At 39.9% G+C, this 16,372-nt stretch overlaps 1 protein-coding gene across 1 annotated transcript in view; it reads left to right on the forward strand.

Annotated features, from left to right (window-relative positions):
- LOC110401265 (cytosolic phospholipase A2 beta-like) overlaps positions 12,822-16,372 on the forward strand; it is a 43,203-nt gene continuing 39,652 nt past the window's right edge. The window contains exon 1 of the mRNA XM_021402161.1: positions 12,822-13,135. The gene's annotated coding sequence lies outside the window, so the exon portion shown is untranslated. The remainder of the gene's footprint in view (positions 13,136-16,372) is intronic.

The following is a 16,372-nucleotide window of genomic DNA, read 5'->3' on the forward strand; positions in this document are numbered from 1 at the left end:
GTGTAGGAGTTTGCACACTACTCAAGATTGGGGGTGATGCAGGTGTGTTAAGTACCTGCTTTTGAATGTTGAAGCTCATTTTATCCCTGTTATCCCATTCTAACCTCAGAAGGAAGTAGGAGATGGGTGTCTGCCTTTGAGGCAGCAAAACCTCACGTTCAGGAGAGCACAAATTCCTGCTGAGGGGAATTCCTGCCCCCAGCGAGCCCAGATCCTGCTGAAGGCAGAATTGTAGCCTCAGTTTTCTCACCTCAGGGAGCAATGGGCCTCAAAGGGCTGTGGATTCTAGTGCAATACATCTGATGCAGAGTGTGCTCCCTCGCATACTTCCAGTTTCTTGCCCCTTCCTCAAAAGGTAGCTGGATACTGCTCAGCGGGGCTCTCTCTCTCCCAGTCACCCATACAGGTGATCTATAAGGATTTCTGTTACTACTACTTCGTTTCTGTTTGTGCTCTGTGTGTCTGTGTTCTGCTCAAATGGTACCTGTTGTAAAAGTTTGGTGAATGGGTAGGACCTGGCAGAAAAGCAATGTGTGCCAGCAAGGGAATTCAAACTCATTTAAGCAGTTCAGATTGGATAACTGGGCATTCTTTTCTCCATCATTTTTCTACTTTATTGAACTGGTCGAAAAAACCTGGGTCATTCATCCAATTTGTTTCAGACTCAGCACGCTGTGCTGTGAGGTTTTCTGGGAGATGGATGGTTTTGTTCTTTTGTTTCTACTGAACACAGTGAGGCTTATGTGGTACAGTGTGTTCTGTGGTGTAACTCACATCTGTTTTAATCCCTTCTGAGGTGAAGACATACTTTCCCAGCCTTCGGTGCGCAGTTTACAGACCTACATTTTGAATCACAGTATTGTGAGCTTCTGAGAAAATACATTTTCTTTAACTATAGGAAACTAGTGCTAAAGGAAAAATACTTTTCATCAGTAAATGTACAATGTTGTCGGTGGTGCTTTCATACAGTCTGTTGCCACACTCAGCAGTCATATTAATGGAAAATCGTGTTGAAACAAGAGGTAGGAGGGAGCTGTGACGTGACTCCATTGATGACAGTAGCGCACAGGACCTCTTTGTTTTGTTGCTCTGAAATTAAAGCTTTGCGAGCCAATTGAAAGCCCTTTATTTACCACAGGGATGTTGGCTGGCAAGAAAGATTGAAAGGACTGATTAAGCAATAAAAAGACTGAAAGGGCTGATTTAGCTGAATCTGTGCCATACTCAAAACAAGAAGCTATGTCAGCTGGATCAGTTGTGCAGAGTATTCTTTTTAAGTCAGCTGGCCTCCTCAGAAACTCAGGATTTAAATTTATCTTCAGGAAATAGAAACTGAAAACCAAAGGGAGACTACCATCAAATAATTGGAAGTGGCCTATTTTCAGTAAAATGCTTATGTTTGTTCTTGAGCATTTTCTGTAGTGTTTTGCTGAACGCTTTGAATTCTTATCTCTTCAGCAGAAGAAACGCTGGTTTAGACAAGTGGGGCTAAGATGGCATTTTTCTGAGTTAGTGACAAAGATTCTACCAATGGCAGCCTGTACAGTCAGGCTGCTTTGTATAGTTTCTCCAGGCTTGCAGAGTATGGGCAACATTATTCAAGAACAATGGAAAAGCTATTATTTAATGATAGGTTATTGATCTTTGGGTGTAAAAGAGAGCCCGTGCTAAGCACAACTGATAAAACGGAGATGTGGAAATCTTTTCTTGTAATTTGCTTGTAACTGAAAAGTGCTTCAGATGAAATGGCACATCAAAAGACTCACTTGAACAAAAAGATCTCAGCTTGATTCTTGCATCAGTCCTCCTTTTGTTTGGCACTGTGCACTACATGTCTATTAGGAGACAAGAAGAGCTTCCTAAGAAACTTGAGAAGCAGTCTCAGATGTAAGCAGCTATGAATAAATTTATTAAAAGGGAATTATACATCTCACAGTGCTCTTTCTTGGCAGTACCATTTCCATAGCTCATTTGTAGTTGGGCAACAGTAGGGACTGCTGACTTGTCACTCCATTCTTCAAGTTTTCCTTCTTTGCTCTGGTTGAACTTGTGGTCTCTCAACATGGAAAGGAAACTACTCCAAAGAGAAGGTAATTGCTGTGAAAAAATCCCATCTGTGACTTGAATCTCTTCAAGCTCCACTGTAGCCTTACTGCCCAGCACCCCTAAGCCTAACATTATCTAGGTGAATGTGATCTGAACTATATGACACACATATAGCTTATTATTTTAAAGTAGTTGTCAGTGAAGCAGGCCACAGGCTGTTTGCACACCATGAGACCTTTGGATGCAGCTTCTCCTTTTCATTGTGGGTTTTCTGTGTCACAATGCATCTTTTCTTCATGTAGCTCCATCTGACTCTAAATAGCCCTTCAGAAAAAGCTTCGGAGACTCCTGGTCTGGAGCAACAGGGTGAAATAATTTGAGCACTGCATGGAGGAATGACCTCTGTACTTTTTCAAGGCTCCCTGAAAAAGCTTATGAGGCTGACCTTTCTTTCATGGGTTCTTTCCCCATACTTTGCCAGTTATGTTCTTAGGCTCTGTGTAGTTGACGAAGAAAGAAAACCCTTGAAGTTCTTCAGTGGATACCTAAAAGTACCAGATACAATGATTTGTATGTAAGCTAAAGCTGATCCTGAAGCATTTTTGATGTATGTATGGTATAACTCAGAGGAAACTGCAGAATGAAAGGAGTCCAAAGGTATTTATTAGAGAAAAACAAACCACAATTACAGGAGAGGTAAAACATCTTTGAGAAAGTATCTGTACATCGAGGCCTCTGCAAAAGTGGTGTATGTTTGAGATTTTGGTGGAATTTTACCTGGAGCTGTGCTGAACAAGGAGATTTCAGTATAAAGGTGCTCCTGTAACAATAGTAGTTTCTTACCCAGGAGAAGCAGTGTGTCTGGATGGCTTCTGCAAGCAGGGTTGTTTCTCAGCCAAAGGGCAGAAGGAATGAAAAGGAAGATGAGAATGTGCACTGTGAGGTGTAATTAGAAGTGGCCTTTCCCCATCTGCTGTTTCTGTTTACTGTGTGTATCTGAAAGTCTAAAGATGATTAGGGACTTTTTTTTCTTTTTTAAATTCAAAGCTTACTCAGTTCTCTAATACATTACCCTATCATTTGTTTTCGAGTTCTAGGATAAGACAACCTTTTAATGACAAGAAATATTCAAAACTTCAACTATAGTAATATTTTGCTAAGAATTTTTTAATGCAACCATTTCAGAAAAAAAATCACCATTCTGCACTTTTTAGTGCTCTACGTATATAATCTGGAAAAGGAATCTGAGCCAAATGTAGTATTTAGTGCAGAGAAAATGACATTTTGAGTGAAGCTTGGCTAGAAGGAATATTAATGTTTCCAATGAACTAACACCCTTTTCAACATTTCCTGCAAAACATCACTGTCATTTATCATTGTCCAGGACAAAATATAGGAATGCTAAAACTCAGTGTTTTTCAGAGTCACAAAAAATTGTTTGTGAAAAATATGCATGAAATATAAAAATGTGCCTGACCCTAGATACCACCTGGAGAAAATAATTAATGAGTTGCATTCTATTAATTTGGACTTATATCTTTTCAGTGACTCAAACCACTGAACATTTAACATCTTGCATTTTGATTGTAAATTAAGTCTACATTAAAGTAACTTCAGTTAAAATTGTGGCTTCGTGCTCCAGGCTAGCTCTTCTAAGAATACCTTGCACTGGGGAGTGATACTATGACTTTAGGGTTTCTGTGACCTTATATTAATCCAAGGTGACTCTAGCAGATCTTTTAGTTGTATATATTATAACTGGTCTGGCTGATTCTAAATTCTGCTACAGTAATCAGCTAGTTTGACTATGACAATGTGTAAGGGAGATGGTAGGTCACAACAGAGCTGAGACTGGGTGCAGAGCCAACCGCTGGCTCAGAAGACAAACTGTTAGGACTGAGCAAGAACAAAATGCAGGAGAAGCCATTAGTGTCACGCCAGCTATCTGTAGAGCATTCTTGCTCATACCCAACCTGCTCAATTTTCAGTTTCTGTTGCTAGAACTTGCAGCTCCAGGAAGACCAGATTACCTCTTTGTGTGACATTGAAGAAGTACATTGGTAGCAGTGCAGTTTATATGTAGTGAGGTATATAAGTGATACATTTTGTCTTTGAGATGGAAGGGCTGATCTTTCAATCTGCAATCTCTGATGCTCTAAGAATCTACTTTGCAGGTTGGGTTGATGTTACTTTGAGTACATGCACTGTTCATGGATTCTGGATGCTAAGACTAAGAATTCAAGCACTAGGCAGTGACTTAGAGGTCAGTGCTTGACACTGCAGAATTTGAGAATGACTGAATAAGCTGGACTCAGTGCATTTGGCCTGCTGACCAGTCACTGGTTTCTGCCAGAAATACCAGATGAATACTGATATACTGTGCTCCTTTGTGCTACTGACAGAATATTGGTAACACTAGGTATAAATTCTCAAGTAAATAAAATATATTTGTCCTTCACTTCTACTGTATCAACTATGTTTTCCATTGATCTTCAAAGCATTTTTGTTTTGTAAAGACCATGGATCTGCTGAGAATAGACCCCCACTCTGATAGATGCTGCACAAATAAACCCACTCCACTTGACTTACCATCACACCAGTACACAAGGTACTGATTAGTGCAGTGGACAAATTTATGTAAGAGTTACCCATCAAGACTGACTAAATGTGAAGACACTGCCTCTGCCACTCAGAGTCTCAGAACTACAAATTAAATGAGACTGTAAGAGTATTTTGGAGACTTGTCCTCTTCTTGGGCTTTTCTGTGAAAATCTGTTTTGACCATTGACAGAGCCAGGATGCTGGGCTAAATGCTCTTCTGAGCTAAAGCAGAGAAATCGGTTTCTGCTTGCATATTTACTATGTTTTCTTTTGTTTTCCTTTCTTTTTTTTTACTATGGATTTGCTTGCTTTTGTAATTGAATCTTGTTTCAGGAGATTCTAGATGTCTCATACCAAATCCTTCTTCAGCTGCCTCCCCTTGATGTCTTTCTTATTTCCAGGGGAACTTACATGATACTAATATTCTTGAAGGTAGGAATTTCCAGATGAGATGTTCACAAGAGGAATAATCATTTTGTTGGGGCATCGAAGTGGGTTAGGAGAGCTAAACTGTAAACAGAACAAGTGATAGTAAGTCAGGAGCGAGATGTGGGTCCTCCCATGCAGCTCCACAGCCTTGCAGCACTTGGGGCATTCCCCTAACTTGTGACAGAAGTAGCAATGCCTAAAGGAGGAAAAATTAAATATTTTCTATGTCTTTCTTGATAGAAAGTTGATTGTTGCAACGAATAGGCACCAACTCTAAATCCTCTCTCAAATCCCCAGCATGCAGCTCTGGGCGGCTGCCTGGGACTGCAGAGAGAGCACATTACATTGTCTTCAGAGGTGTTCTAGCAAAATGTGCACTGTCTGTTGGAAAGTGGAACATGATCATGTTGCTTTCCAGTGAAAGGTACATTTGTAAGGTCCTTATTTACTGGTAAGGATGTTTTTTCAGCTTTCAGGATAAGTTTGCAAGTGGCAGTTTATGTATAGGGGGATTCTTCTCTCAATTGCGCAACAATTGGTACAGATATAAAAAAAGAAGTCTTTGTGGTTATCAAACTCCATGTAGCTGCATCCTTATGAAGAATGTGCGTGTTCCTCTGCATAGGAAGTATGAGGTAGGTAAAGCACTGTAAAGCCATCTGAAGCCTTTCATGACTTATAAACAGCCTCATAACCTTCCTGACTATTTTCTGTAGGTTGAATTATAATTCAAGAAGACAATATCCTTGTTAGATCAGGACTGAGTTTAAAATCCTGCTTGTGGGATGGCATATTCAGTTTCTCTGTATTGTCTGAAATACCCTAATTCACAACAGGTTAAACATGTGCTTGTTTATCCTTTCAGATGGTATGCACAACTCATGTGTTGTATCTGCAGTCAGAAGAGTGGGTACAGGAACCTGTGACTTCCTTCATCAAATGTGTGAATACCTCAGGAGAGGATGTGGTATCTCCTACTGTTTTATGGAATGTCTACATGTCTTAGACGTTGTCTTCTGTGGAAACTGAGGGATACTTTTAACCAGGCAGTTAATGACAGTTCCAGGCATTCAGGAAAGATTCCTCTGTTAGAAGAAGAAAGTAAATACTGAAACTGAAATATTTTATGTGGGAAGAAACAGATTCTAATATGAGAGAGTTTTGAAAGGAAAGATAAGGGGCAAAAGGATATCCTGCTGATAAAAGCATCCCCATGGGAAAGGGAGTGAAGTTATTTCAACCCCCCTACAGTTTTATCAGGAACAAGTGTTTGCCTTTTCTACCCAAACTGTGAAAGTTGTTTTGTAAAAACGTGACCATAAAAAAAAGTTGATTTTGGTTGCCGTGTTAACATTCCTGTTACAGATCCTGTAAGACTGATCTTCCTCAGTCTCAGTCACTTCAGAGGTCTGTTTCCAGTTTTTGTGATCAGTTAAAGGTTAATGCTTTTGGCATGTAGTCACTGATTTACTTTCTTATGCTCTTTCAAATTATTTCCAAGACTTATTATCTTCAACATTTTATCATCATCCTTCAGATCTGTGAAAGAAAGTACTGTGCAGCTTGAACTTGGTGCCTTTTTGGAAGTGATCCATTGGAAACACTGTTGCCTGCTACTGTCTCACAAGGGCTTTTTTTTACTAGTTTTTACTTTATGAAAGGAAAATATATAGAAGTGTTTCAGTCTAGTCTAGTACATGCAGTGGAATTTCAGTGTGTGCAATGGCCGGAATCAAAATCATAATTCTGCTAGGCAAACAAACAATCAGCTAAAGTGGACATAAAATGCACACGACTAAAGAAAAAAAAGTAACTGAAATCTATGTTTTTGTATGCTTTCAAAACTAAGTGGCTTTGCTATATTCCCTACATTTCTCTCCTTGATAAAAGGAAGTGTATGAGTGTGTAGATGGGTGGGTATGGATATATACAAATGTTGGAAAGGAAGGGAGGGATGGAGAGTGGAAAGAAAAGTTAAAGCAGAAGATTAAGAAAACAATGTTTTGTAATTTCTTATGTTTCTTTGTTTGCTTTTTGATTTTGTAGAATGTAGTATCTCCAGAAAAAATGTCCTTCTGCCCAAAGGTTTATGTATGCAAGTCAAGTAATATGGCTCAGGTTCCAACTAGATGGTCAGTTTCACTGTGCAGTGCTAGAGGTAAGTGTACTGTAACCACTGTCTGCTCTGGGATTAGTCGAATGAGCATGATTACAAGGTGCCAATTACTCAGCTGCAACATGAATCCCTCTTTCTCTGTAAGACAGTGAATGACAGGATCATTGGCTACTGCAGGACACAATATCTACTTACAAACAAGTTCACTGAAATCTATATTTTGTATACTTGCATAGCTAAGTGTATTTGCAATCAGTTGTTATTAGTGCACTTACAGTTTAGGGAAGCTGACAACTAATGCTTTTATGAAGAGTTTGTAACTGCTTTCCATTTCTGTAGCTCTGGTGGCAGGTTGTAGAAATTTCTCAAGTTCTCTCACTTTGAGGTTGATGTAGCAACTAAGAGAAAAAATTCTACTTACTTCATTTCTTGTTGATCCCACTCAGTTTCTTCAGTCTCTAATCAGACATGAAAATAGCATTGTTCTTTGTTATCTAGTTGCTGGAGAGTCCTGAGGTAAAAAAAAAAAAAAGAAAATGAAAGCTATTTAATAAAATCCTTCTTTCTCACACTGAGGAAGAGATTAGTACTTAATTACATAACTCTGTTTTATCCTTTTAAAGAAATGTGGTGAAAGCCTCCTTAAAATTGTCATTAGACCAAAGGTTGGGGCTCTCCATGGGGTTTAGGAGGCTGAGACACATACCTCTGCTCTGCCTGATCACACTCTCTCACTTCCCAAACTAGTATTCTGATCAGTGAGTTGTTTATTGTACCTGTGATTGGTTATGATGGGTTCAGAAAAAAGTCTTGAATTTTATTCTATATTAGAACAGCAGATTTTGAAATTTTGGTATTTTTTCATGAGGTGAAAGCTTTATTTTATCAGCCAATATTTGACATATCATACAACTTAGTCTTTCGCTAATTTAGTTTCCTTAGGATTCTTGGCCCTTGTCATACCCTGTGTTTCCCTTACTGCATCTGGAATATTGTGCCCATGCCCAGAAGAGGGGTGAGGAGGACTGGAGACAAACACTATCTTTTTTCTTTTTTTCAGTTGTCTCTGGCTACAAAGTATATTTTGCATACCTTAAAGAACCACTGTCCATGAGTAAAAGAACTGATTCAAAAAAAAGCTATCTCATTTCTCTCCGTAAGTGGGCTTTTCACCTTTTGACACCTGAAAGAAAGCTTTGACCTTGGAGAGTGCCTAGCAGTTCCTAAGAAAGAGAGAGTTTAGTTGTACTCGGGCCAGAGCTGTCTTCTTTCTCTCCTTAATTTTCTGATTTGTTTTCTGGGCATTTTTTCTCCATCATTTTTGTCTGCCTGACTAACCAGATAGAAAACACCGTACACAGCATGATCATGGGCTGAAGCAGGTAATACCTCTCTACCTGCCCATTTACCAACTTGAGAAAAATTCTTATCTTGAATTTCTAAGAACTTTTGCTTGCTATCCTTTGCAAGTCCAACTTCTCCCTTTCTCTGAGGTGAGAGGAGGAATTTTGAGGGCTGGCTTATTATCCTTTTTATTCCTTTCCCATGTAAGACAACTTGGCTTTTCAGTGCTTCTACCTTCCTGTCATGCTCCCTGCAAAAGAGCATAATTTTGCACTGTTAATGAATCAGTCCAGATCTCAAAGGAATGCAATTTCCTGGGCTCAGGAAGGAATCCAGAGGTTAGTCTCATAAATCCTACGTACCCTGTGTGGCTGTTCTGACTCTTAGCCAACTTTGGCAAAAGAGTCATTTCATTTCGCACTCATATAGCAAAACATGTTTCTTTTATAGCCTCCTAGCCATCTGTTCAGGCTAAATCATTGTACATACAGCCCTGACTTGAGTAATGCCTGTGCATGTCTCAGCTGCTTTCCTGTTACTCTGTAGAATAAAGTTCTGCTTATGAGGTGGCATTCCTGGAAGATAAAAGCCCCCCTCCTTCTACATATAAAAAGTAGGGAGTGATTTCTCTGTGGATCAGTGCATGCACTCAGCACGGAGTCAAGGAGGTTCTAGCTGGAAGGTGTCTTAGGATGCTATGGGTGGAAGTGCAGTTGTGCTAGGAAGCAGAAGAATGTCTATGCCCTTCTTGCTGTGCAACGTTTTATGAAGGGACAGTCATGAATGCTTTTTTCTCTGTAAGATTTTTCTTTCTGTATTTTAGGTTTTCATTAAAGAAATGTGAAAACTGAAAGCTTCACTTTCTAACATGTTTTCCTTGTTTTCATGCCTCTGAAAGTGATAGTGTCAGGTCACGTGTTTCCAAATAGACTTTTCAGTTGAAAAAGAGAAAAAAAAGAAAAGAAAAGCTCTGGCTTCTCAAAAGCCATTTATTATCCAAAAAAATGTTTCACTGAAGAAAGAGATGTTTTGATCAGCATAGTTCTCACAGGACAGTTTGCTTGGCTGGCAGTTCTGCAGCACCCTCAGACAGCTCTGACTTCTGCAGACCAGCAGGCACAGGGTTACTACTACCTTATTCACTTCAGGGACGAGCCACAGATCAAACCACCATGCTTTTCTGCTGCTGCCTCCAGGGTGGCCTAAGACACGACATTCTGATGTTTATCTCTCCCTTGTCCATTTCTCCTTTGCACTGTTATCTTCCATTTTAGCCTGTTTCACTCTGTTAGGTTTTCTGAACCTGCATTTCTTTCTTCCCTCCTTTCTTTCATTCTAAGAATGCCAATTTCTGAGCTCTCTTTGTTGATAAAGGTAATAAAAGTGAAATCTGTATCTCAAAAATACCAGTATTACAGATTACTGTGATTAAGTAGGTTGAAAGGAAGGGCAATACAACATACTTCAGATAATACTGGAATGGACTGAGGTCTTTGTGAGTCCTTGGGCTGTCTGGACTGCTGCTGCAATCTGAATCCATTCTGGGAGTGGATTGTACCAGACAAGGAAGAGGAGTGGTGGTAGACATTTTAAACTTTCTATATTACTCTTAGAGAGAGAGGACTACATAAGAGGAAGATATAAATATGTTATTTGCTCCAAGGCAGAGGGGTTCACCCCATTCCTGTTGTGTCTCTTAAGCCCTCCTTGTGAAATGAGGGAGAAATGGCAGGCACAGCACAAACTGTTGTTGCTGAGGTCAGTTTTGTCCCAAAATAAGATGTGTGTCTGGAGCTGGGCCTTCAAAACAGAGAGATACAAATGCTGCTATGGCAATAATTCCTGCAGGGAAAGAGAACACTTTCTTACATTTATTGCTAACAAGTGACTGTTTTCATATGTGGATGAAGTTTGCTTCATTGAGAGAGAGGTTGTTTCCTTGCCACCTATGAATGTCCAATGTATCCTTGGTTTACTGCCTTCCCGCAAAAAATATCAGCAAATCTTGAACATTAGTCTGGATTCATAGAGCTTTTCTGGCAACAGAATACCTCCTGCTCTTGTAAAAGAGTCTTCCTTCCCTTTCTGAGGAAAGGAGGCAGTATCAGTCTGCTTTATAGGCTTCTTATTTCAGGTCACCAGGTGTTGTCCTAAACACTGTCTTCAGGATTTTTGACCATGAGACTACTGTGATACAAGATCTCACATCCTGGAAGGCTTCCAATCAAAATTAATGGCATTTTACAGAGATAGTAGGTTAGTGCCAGTGTGATCAGGATCTTATGGAAATAAATGCTGGGTGAGTACAGAGATTTTTTTTCCCCTTTCCACAATCTAAAATCATGATTTACCAGATAGGTATGTAATCAGTAGTGGAGCAGTGGGAGCTTATGTACTGGGGCAAAAGCCATTTCTCTGTGCAGTGATTAAGTGTAGCAACTGTTTACCATTGAAACTCTGTTCTGGCTGTGGTCTAAAGTCTACTCTGGAGTTTCACTGGTGCATGGCCTTCAGCTGACCTTTTGTGCAAGAAGGTGGTTCATCCAAACCCAGCAGAAAGATCAAACACCTTCTCAGCTATGGAAGAAGGTGGCTGTAAAAGAAACAGTGATGAAAGATACAGGGACAGACAAAGGTTAGTAGAAGCAAATTTATACTTATGTATATAGGAGTATACCGACTTCATGTATATACTGGTGACAGGAGTATTTCTTCCTTGGATAGTCATCAAGATCTGCCTACAGCTCCAGCACTCTTGAAATGATGTCTGTCCATATCACATGGATACATCGTATTAAATATAAGATTTGATGTGAGATGATTTAATTCTTCTATTCCTTATTCAAATAGTATATTGTGTTTTTACAAAGCAGACGTAGCAGTTAGCCATGAGAACTGAAACTCACTTTCAGCTTTGAGGAGCGGGTTCAGAAAGTGGCTCTCCAGAGTAGAAAGCATTTTCAGTTGCAGAAACAGTTGTTCTCGTCAATCTCAAGCCCATGCGCTGTGCAGCCACAGCATCTCTCCTACACCGCTATGTGCCATGTCAGATGGATCTTTGCTAACTTGTAGCAGAGTATAAGTGACTGCTCCTCACATGACCATAGCAAATGTCTCTCCTGACAAATTCCATTGTCAGAAATGTTGGAAAGAGAGAAATTTGTGACACCTTCCTTGTCTTCTGAAGGAACAAATGATGATGTTAAGGAAGGTCTGTGTCTGTCATCACTGACTCACTGAGAGGGACTGTAACCACATGACTTTGTACTTCATTTTATTTCTTGACTAAACTTTGTAAATGTATTGGCAGTAAATTTGCCCAGAGCTTTGCACTGCTGTGGCAGTAATAATTATTATTACGATTGTTGAAATATACTGCTAAGTCTCATAGAGATGGTTCAGCTGGCTGTGTATTTGCCTGAATATTTTAGTATTTTATGGAAGTATACAGTCCCCACTGTCACAAGTTTTGAGGTTCCATTCATACAGTCAATGCAATACAGTTGGCCTCCTCAAAAACAGGAGCAAACAAACATAACCTCCAGGTGCTAGTTGGGAACCCTCATTTTGTTATGCCATGCCCTGAAGAAAATACAACATGTCTTGGAAACTGTAGATGAAGTCTGAATGCAGAATGCTTTGGTTTTCTTCAGCATACAAGGATTAGAAGGGAAATATTTCAGTAATTTAAGTGTAAAATGGTGTTTGAGGCTTTGATAGTGATAAGGAAAGACTGGTGATTTGTGTCCAGTCAGGTGTGTTGAGGGGACCTTTCAGCTATGCATACTTTCTGTGGGCTTTCCTGGACATGTATCCTAGCTCAGAGCTGCCACCTCCACCTGCTTAACTCAGGCTTTTCAAGCCTGCTTGCACCTGGAATTCTTTCCTTATGTGTGCATTTCAAGGTTTGATTCTGGGTCTGTCACTTCTGAAGTCTCCTGGGAGTGAACGCTGATGGAAGCACGAACAGTTGAGCTATGAATAAGGAACAGAAGAGTGCTGGCAGAGTTTCCTGCCTTGCTTTTTAATATGATTGCAGCTGTGCTAAGCTTTTTCCAGATACTCCAAAGTGCAGTCGCTGCAACTGAAGTCTGTTGCTTCAAGGGAACATCATACCCACTTTGATGTACAGCTGTTGTATTTCATTTGGCCAGATGGAACAACCTCCTTTACATTCAGAATATAGCCAATCATAATACAGGTTTGTTTTTTTTTTAACATGAAAAATTCCACCGTAAATATACAAGCTCTACACTTGGGAACCTAAAGATGAAAAATTTATTGTCAATGTGCAAAGTTGTGTAATCAATTATAATCATTCTCCTTCTCAGATGTAAAGAGTATGTCTTTTTTCACCACAAACTGTCATACCTAAGTGCTGGATAAGTGTGTTGTGCTTTCCAATGTGAATGATTCTCTTGGCAGCAGGGGGACATTCTGTACCCTTTACTACAAAACCCTTCTCCTTTAAACTTTGGGTGTCACCACCTCTGTCACCACAGGTCTTCCTCCAGTCTCATCCTGGTCCTGTCCATGTACAGCACAACCACATCCACAGCAGTGGAAGTGTTACCGAACCACGTAGCCCAGTAGTCACAGGTAAGAAAGCTAAGGAAAGACACAAGTCCACATGAAAAGTAGAGCTCAGCTGCTTGGAACATGTTGCACCTTTATGCCAGGGAGACATGTACACTGTCCTCCCAGTGTAGGGGTCGTATTGGTGTCACTGTGGAGAAGTAAAACGCACAGGTCACAAGATGGCAGCATAATCTCACTAGTCAGGGTCACAGAATTCAAGGGGTCAGGTCATTCATTCCCCAGCTCAGCCTCCTTTTTTGAAGAAACTGGAAGTCCAGGGTCTAGCTGTGTCTTCCCACGGTCTAAATTATCATCTCTGTAGGTAGAAATCTTGTTATATCACTTTTCAAACCAACATATTTAAAATTCAGCTGCACTTTGATAGTGTTGAAATAAACTGTCCCCCTGGCATTCAGTACTGAACAAAAAATTACACCAGCATGTTGTCTATCTAACGAATACGAAAAGCAGTGTTTATGGAACAGTAACTTTGCAATGCCTCTGCAACCAAGAGTTATGTTTCTTAGGTTTTTTCTTCCTTCCTGCTCTTGAGAGCAACACATTCAGAACCTTGCCCCAAATACACATTTTTTAGTGAACATTACATATATTTTTGGCAGTACCGAGTGAAGAGTTGATTTAATGTATTCTTCTGTTTATGGGATATACAGTATTGAGTTTTCATCTGTCTTACTGTCTGCCTTTGTCTCTCTCTTTCAAAGAAGATATCTGCCCATTCTTACTGTTCTTCATGAGTTGTACCTTTTGAATGTGCAGTACTTGATCTGGAAAAAAAGAGCTGTACTAGGGAGTGATGATTCACCACATCAATCACCATATTATATAATGCAGAGTGATAACTTCCACTGAGAACATTTCTAGCAGCAGCATTCCCACTTGTGAATTTAAATGTTCTCCTCAGGTCTCTCTGTAAAACTAAATGGAGGTACTTATAATTACTTGGAATACCAACAAAGCATGAGAGCAAGGCAGGAATCTATCCCTTTTCAAATTAATTTCATTTTTTAATGGTGTTACTGCAAAATTAAAGCATAGGTAGGCACACCTTCCAGGTGCGCTTCTGTGAAACCAGAATTAGAGTTGCATCAATAGTTTGTATCTATCAAGTGAATATGACATTTTGGCACATGTGTGAATGGATATTTACTTTCTGAACTTGCATTTTCAGACAACGTTTTTGTGAACTTTTGAATACGTGCTGAAATCCAAAATGGCTTAGTTTTGTCTATTTGTTCAGTTGAAAGTTGTTCTGAGTTTACTCTTACCAGTCAATATACAGTTGCATCTGAGCATCCCTAAGCTAAATTTAATCAAGAAAAATAAGGAAAGTCTACACTGCCCTTTCCATTAATGTGTAGTTTCTGGGCTAAGCAGTTGGCCACATGGTGTCACTATGTCTTAAGGCAGCAAAACCCCTTGGAATAAAGCCTTTAGTAATTCTAAGTTTTCAAAGTATCCCAACTATGTCATGTTATCTAAAGGAGATGCTTCATTAAATTGACAAAATCTCAAAAGCTTTGCTACAGGCATACTTCAGGAAAATATTTTATACGAAGTGTCCATTCCCTGGCTCCTTCTGTCTTCCTGGAAGGTACTGGAAATGTTTTTGCCCAGAGGCGCTTGTTCTCTGTAAGTCTGCATTTTGGAGCAAGCTTATACGGAAAACTTTTTCTTAAATTGATGCGTATGTGAGATTTAAAAATTCAGTGGTGCTGGACTCAACCTGCATTTTAGTCATAGTCCTCTTCTCCTTCTGTTTATGTATATCTGAATGCAGAACATCCTTTGGCTCTACTGACCAGAGGAAACGTGGCCTTGTGGAACTCAGAACAATAGAAACTGCAGATCCTGGGGCCCACAGAATGCTATTTAGTGCACACTAGTCCTGACAAATGCTTCGCACAGCACACCTACTCAAGAGAGCTGTGCCAAAAGCTGATACATTGCATGTTTAAGAAGTTTCATAACGTACAGCTATAGCAACAACTGAGTGAAATGCTTAGTGTACAGATGCAGTATGAGCTTTAGCCAAGAAGATGATATATGGCTCAAGGTGTACTGAAAGACTACAAAATCTCGTGTAGCATTACCATTGGTGTGCACTGTTTCTTTTGTAAAATGGTGAGAGAGCCTAGAGCAGCAGGCCTTATACTAGCAGCCTCATAGTTTATGTAGCCAAGGTTAAGATTCCACGGAGTGGAGAAATGACCGACTCTGGCAGTGACTCACCACCCATGTGGAATGCAGGGTGCTTTTATATTGTTTGGACATTAAGGAGACACTGCTTTTCTGAAGTCAGCTGCTGTGCCTTGTGTTAAACTTACTCTACATAGCTGATTAGAATTGTGTATGTACCTCAGCGATAGTTTCAGTACCGATTTTGTACCAGGGACCCAGAGTTCAGCTGTAACCTGTTTTGAGGCTGGTTATCTACCATTACCTTATCTTCAGTTTAAATGCACAGTCAAGCCTACTTGAAGTCATTAGGTATGTGAAGCATGGTTCTGTGAGTAACTCTGATGCCCCAATATGAATTGTAATGCATTGGTATGAATTGAGGAAATGGCTATAGAGAAGATTCATGTATTTTTAATGTAATAAAAGACAAGTCTAACAAAAATGGTATTTAATTAAAAGCTTGCGTTTGTCTTAGTGGAATCCTCTGAAGGGAAATAGTACACTAGTTGTGTATTATTGGAAATAACTATGTTAACCAAGACTTGACTGTGACATGAGACTAAGGGCTAAACAAAATCTGGACTGTCAGATCTCACAGGCTAGAGTTGAGCAGAGGTGCCCCGGCATATCTGACTCTCTTGAAGAGACAGCAACTGCATATAGGTTTGGGTTTGGAACATCAGAACACATTTTGTAACAGCATAAGTTGCATTTCCTCTTCTTACTTGCACTGCAACAACAGCTTAGTAGTATGCAGTGTTTTGGCTTGTGATTCCTCTCCTTTTCCCCTCTCCATTGCTTTTCTAATAATCTGAACTGAAATAATTATTCTGTGGCCTCTGTGCTAGTGGTGGCCCTTAGGGTGGGAGCTTCTGCAGACGGGGGTAATGCTTGATATGGTTCATCCTGTGGAAGAAAAGCCTGAAGCACAGAGAAGCATGGAACGGTAATGCAGAAAAGCAGGAGGTGTACAGGCCATCTTGGGAGTAAATCTGGCACACTGTCAAAACAATTTGTCCTTGTTCTGTGAATCTTGGAAACTGCTGGCCTCATTATTGA

Source organism: Numida meleagris, chromosome 6, assembly GCF_002078875.1.
Source record: "Numida meleagris isolate 19003 breed g44 Domestic line chromosome 6, NumMel1.0, whole genome shotgun sequence".
Lineage (NCBI taxonomy): Eukaryota > Metazoa > Chordata > Aves > Galliformes > Numididae > Numida > Numida meleagris.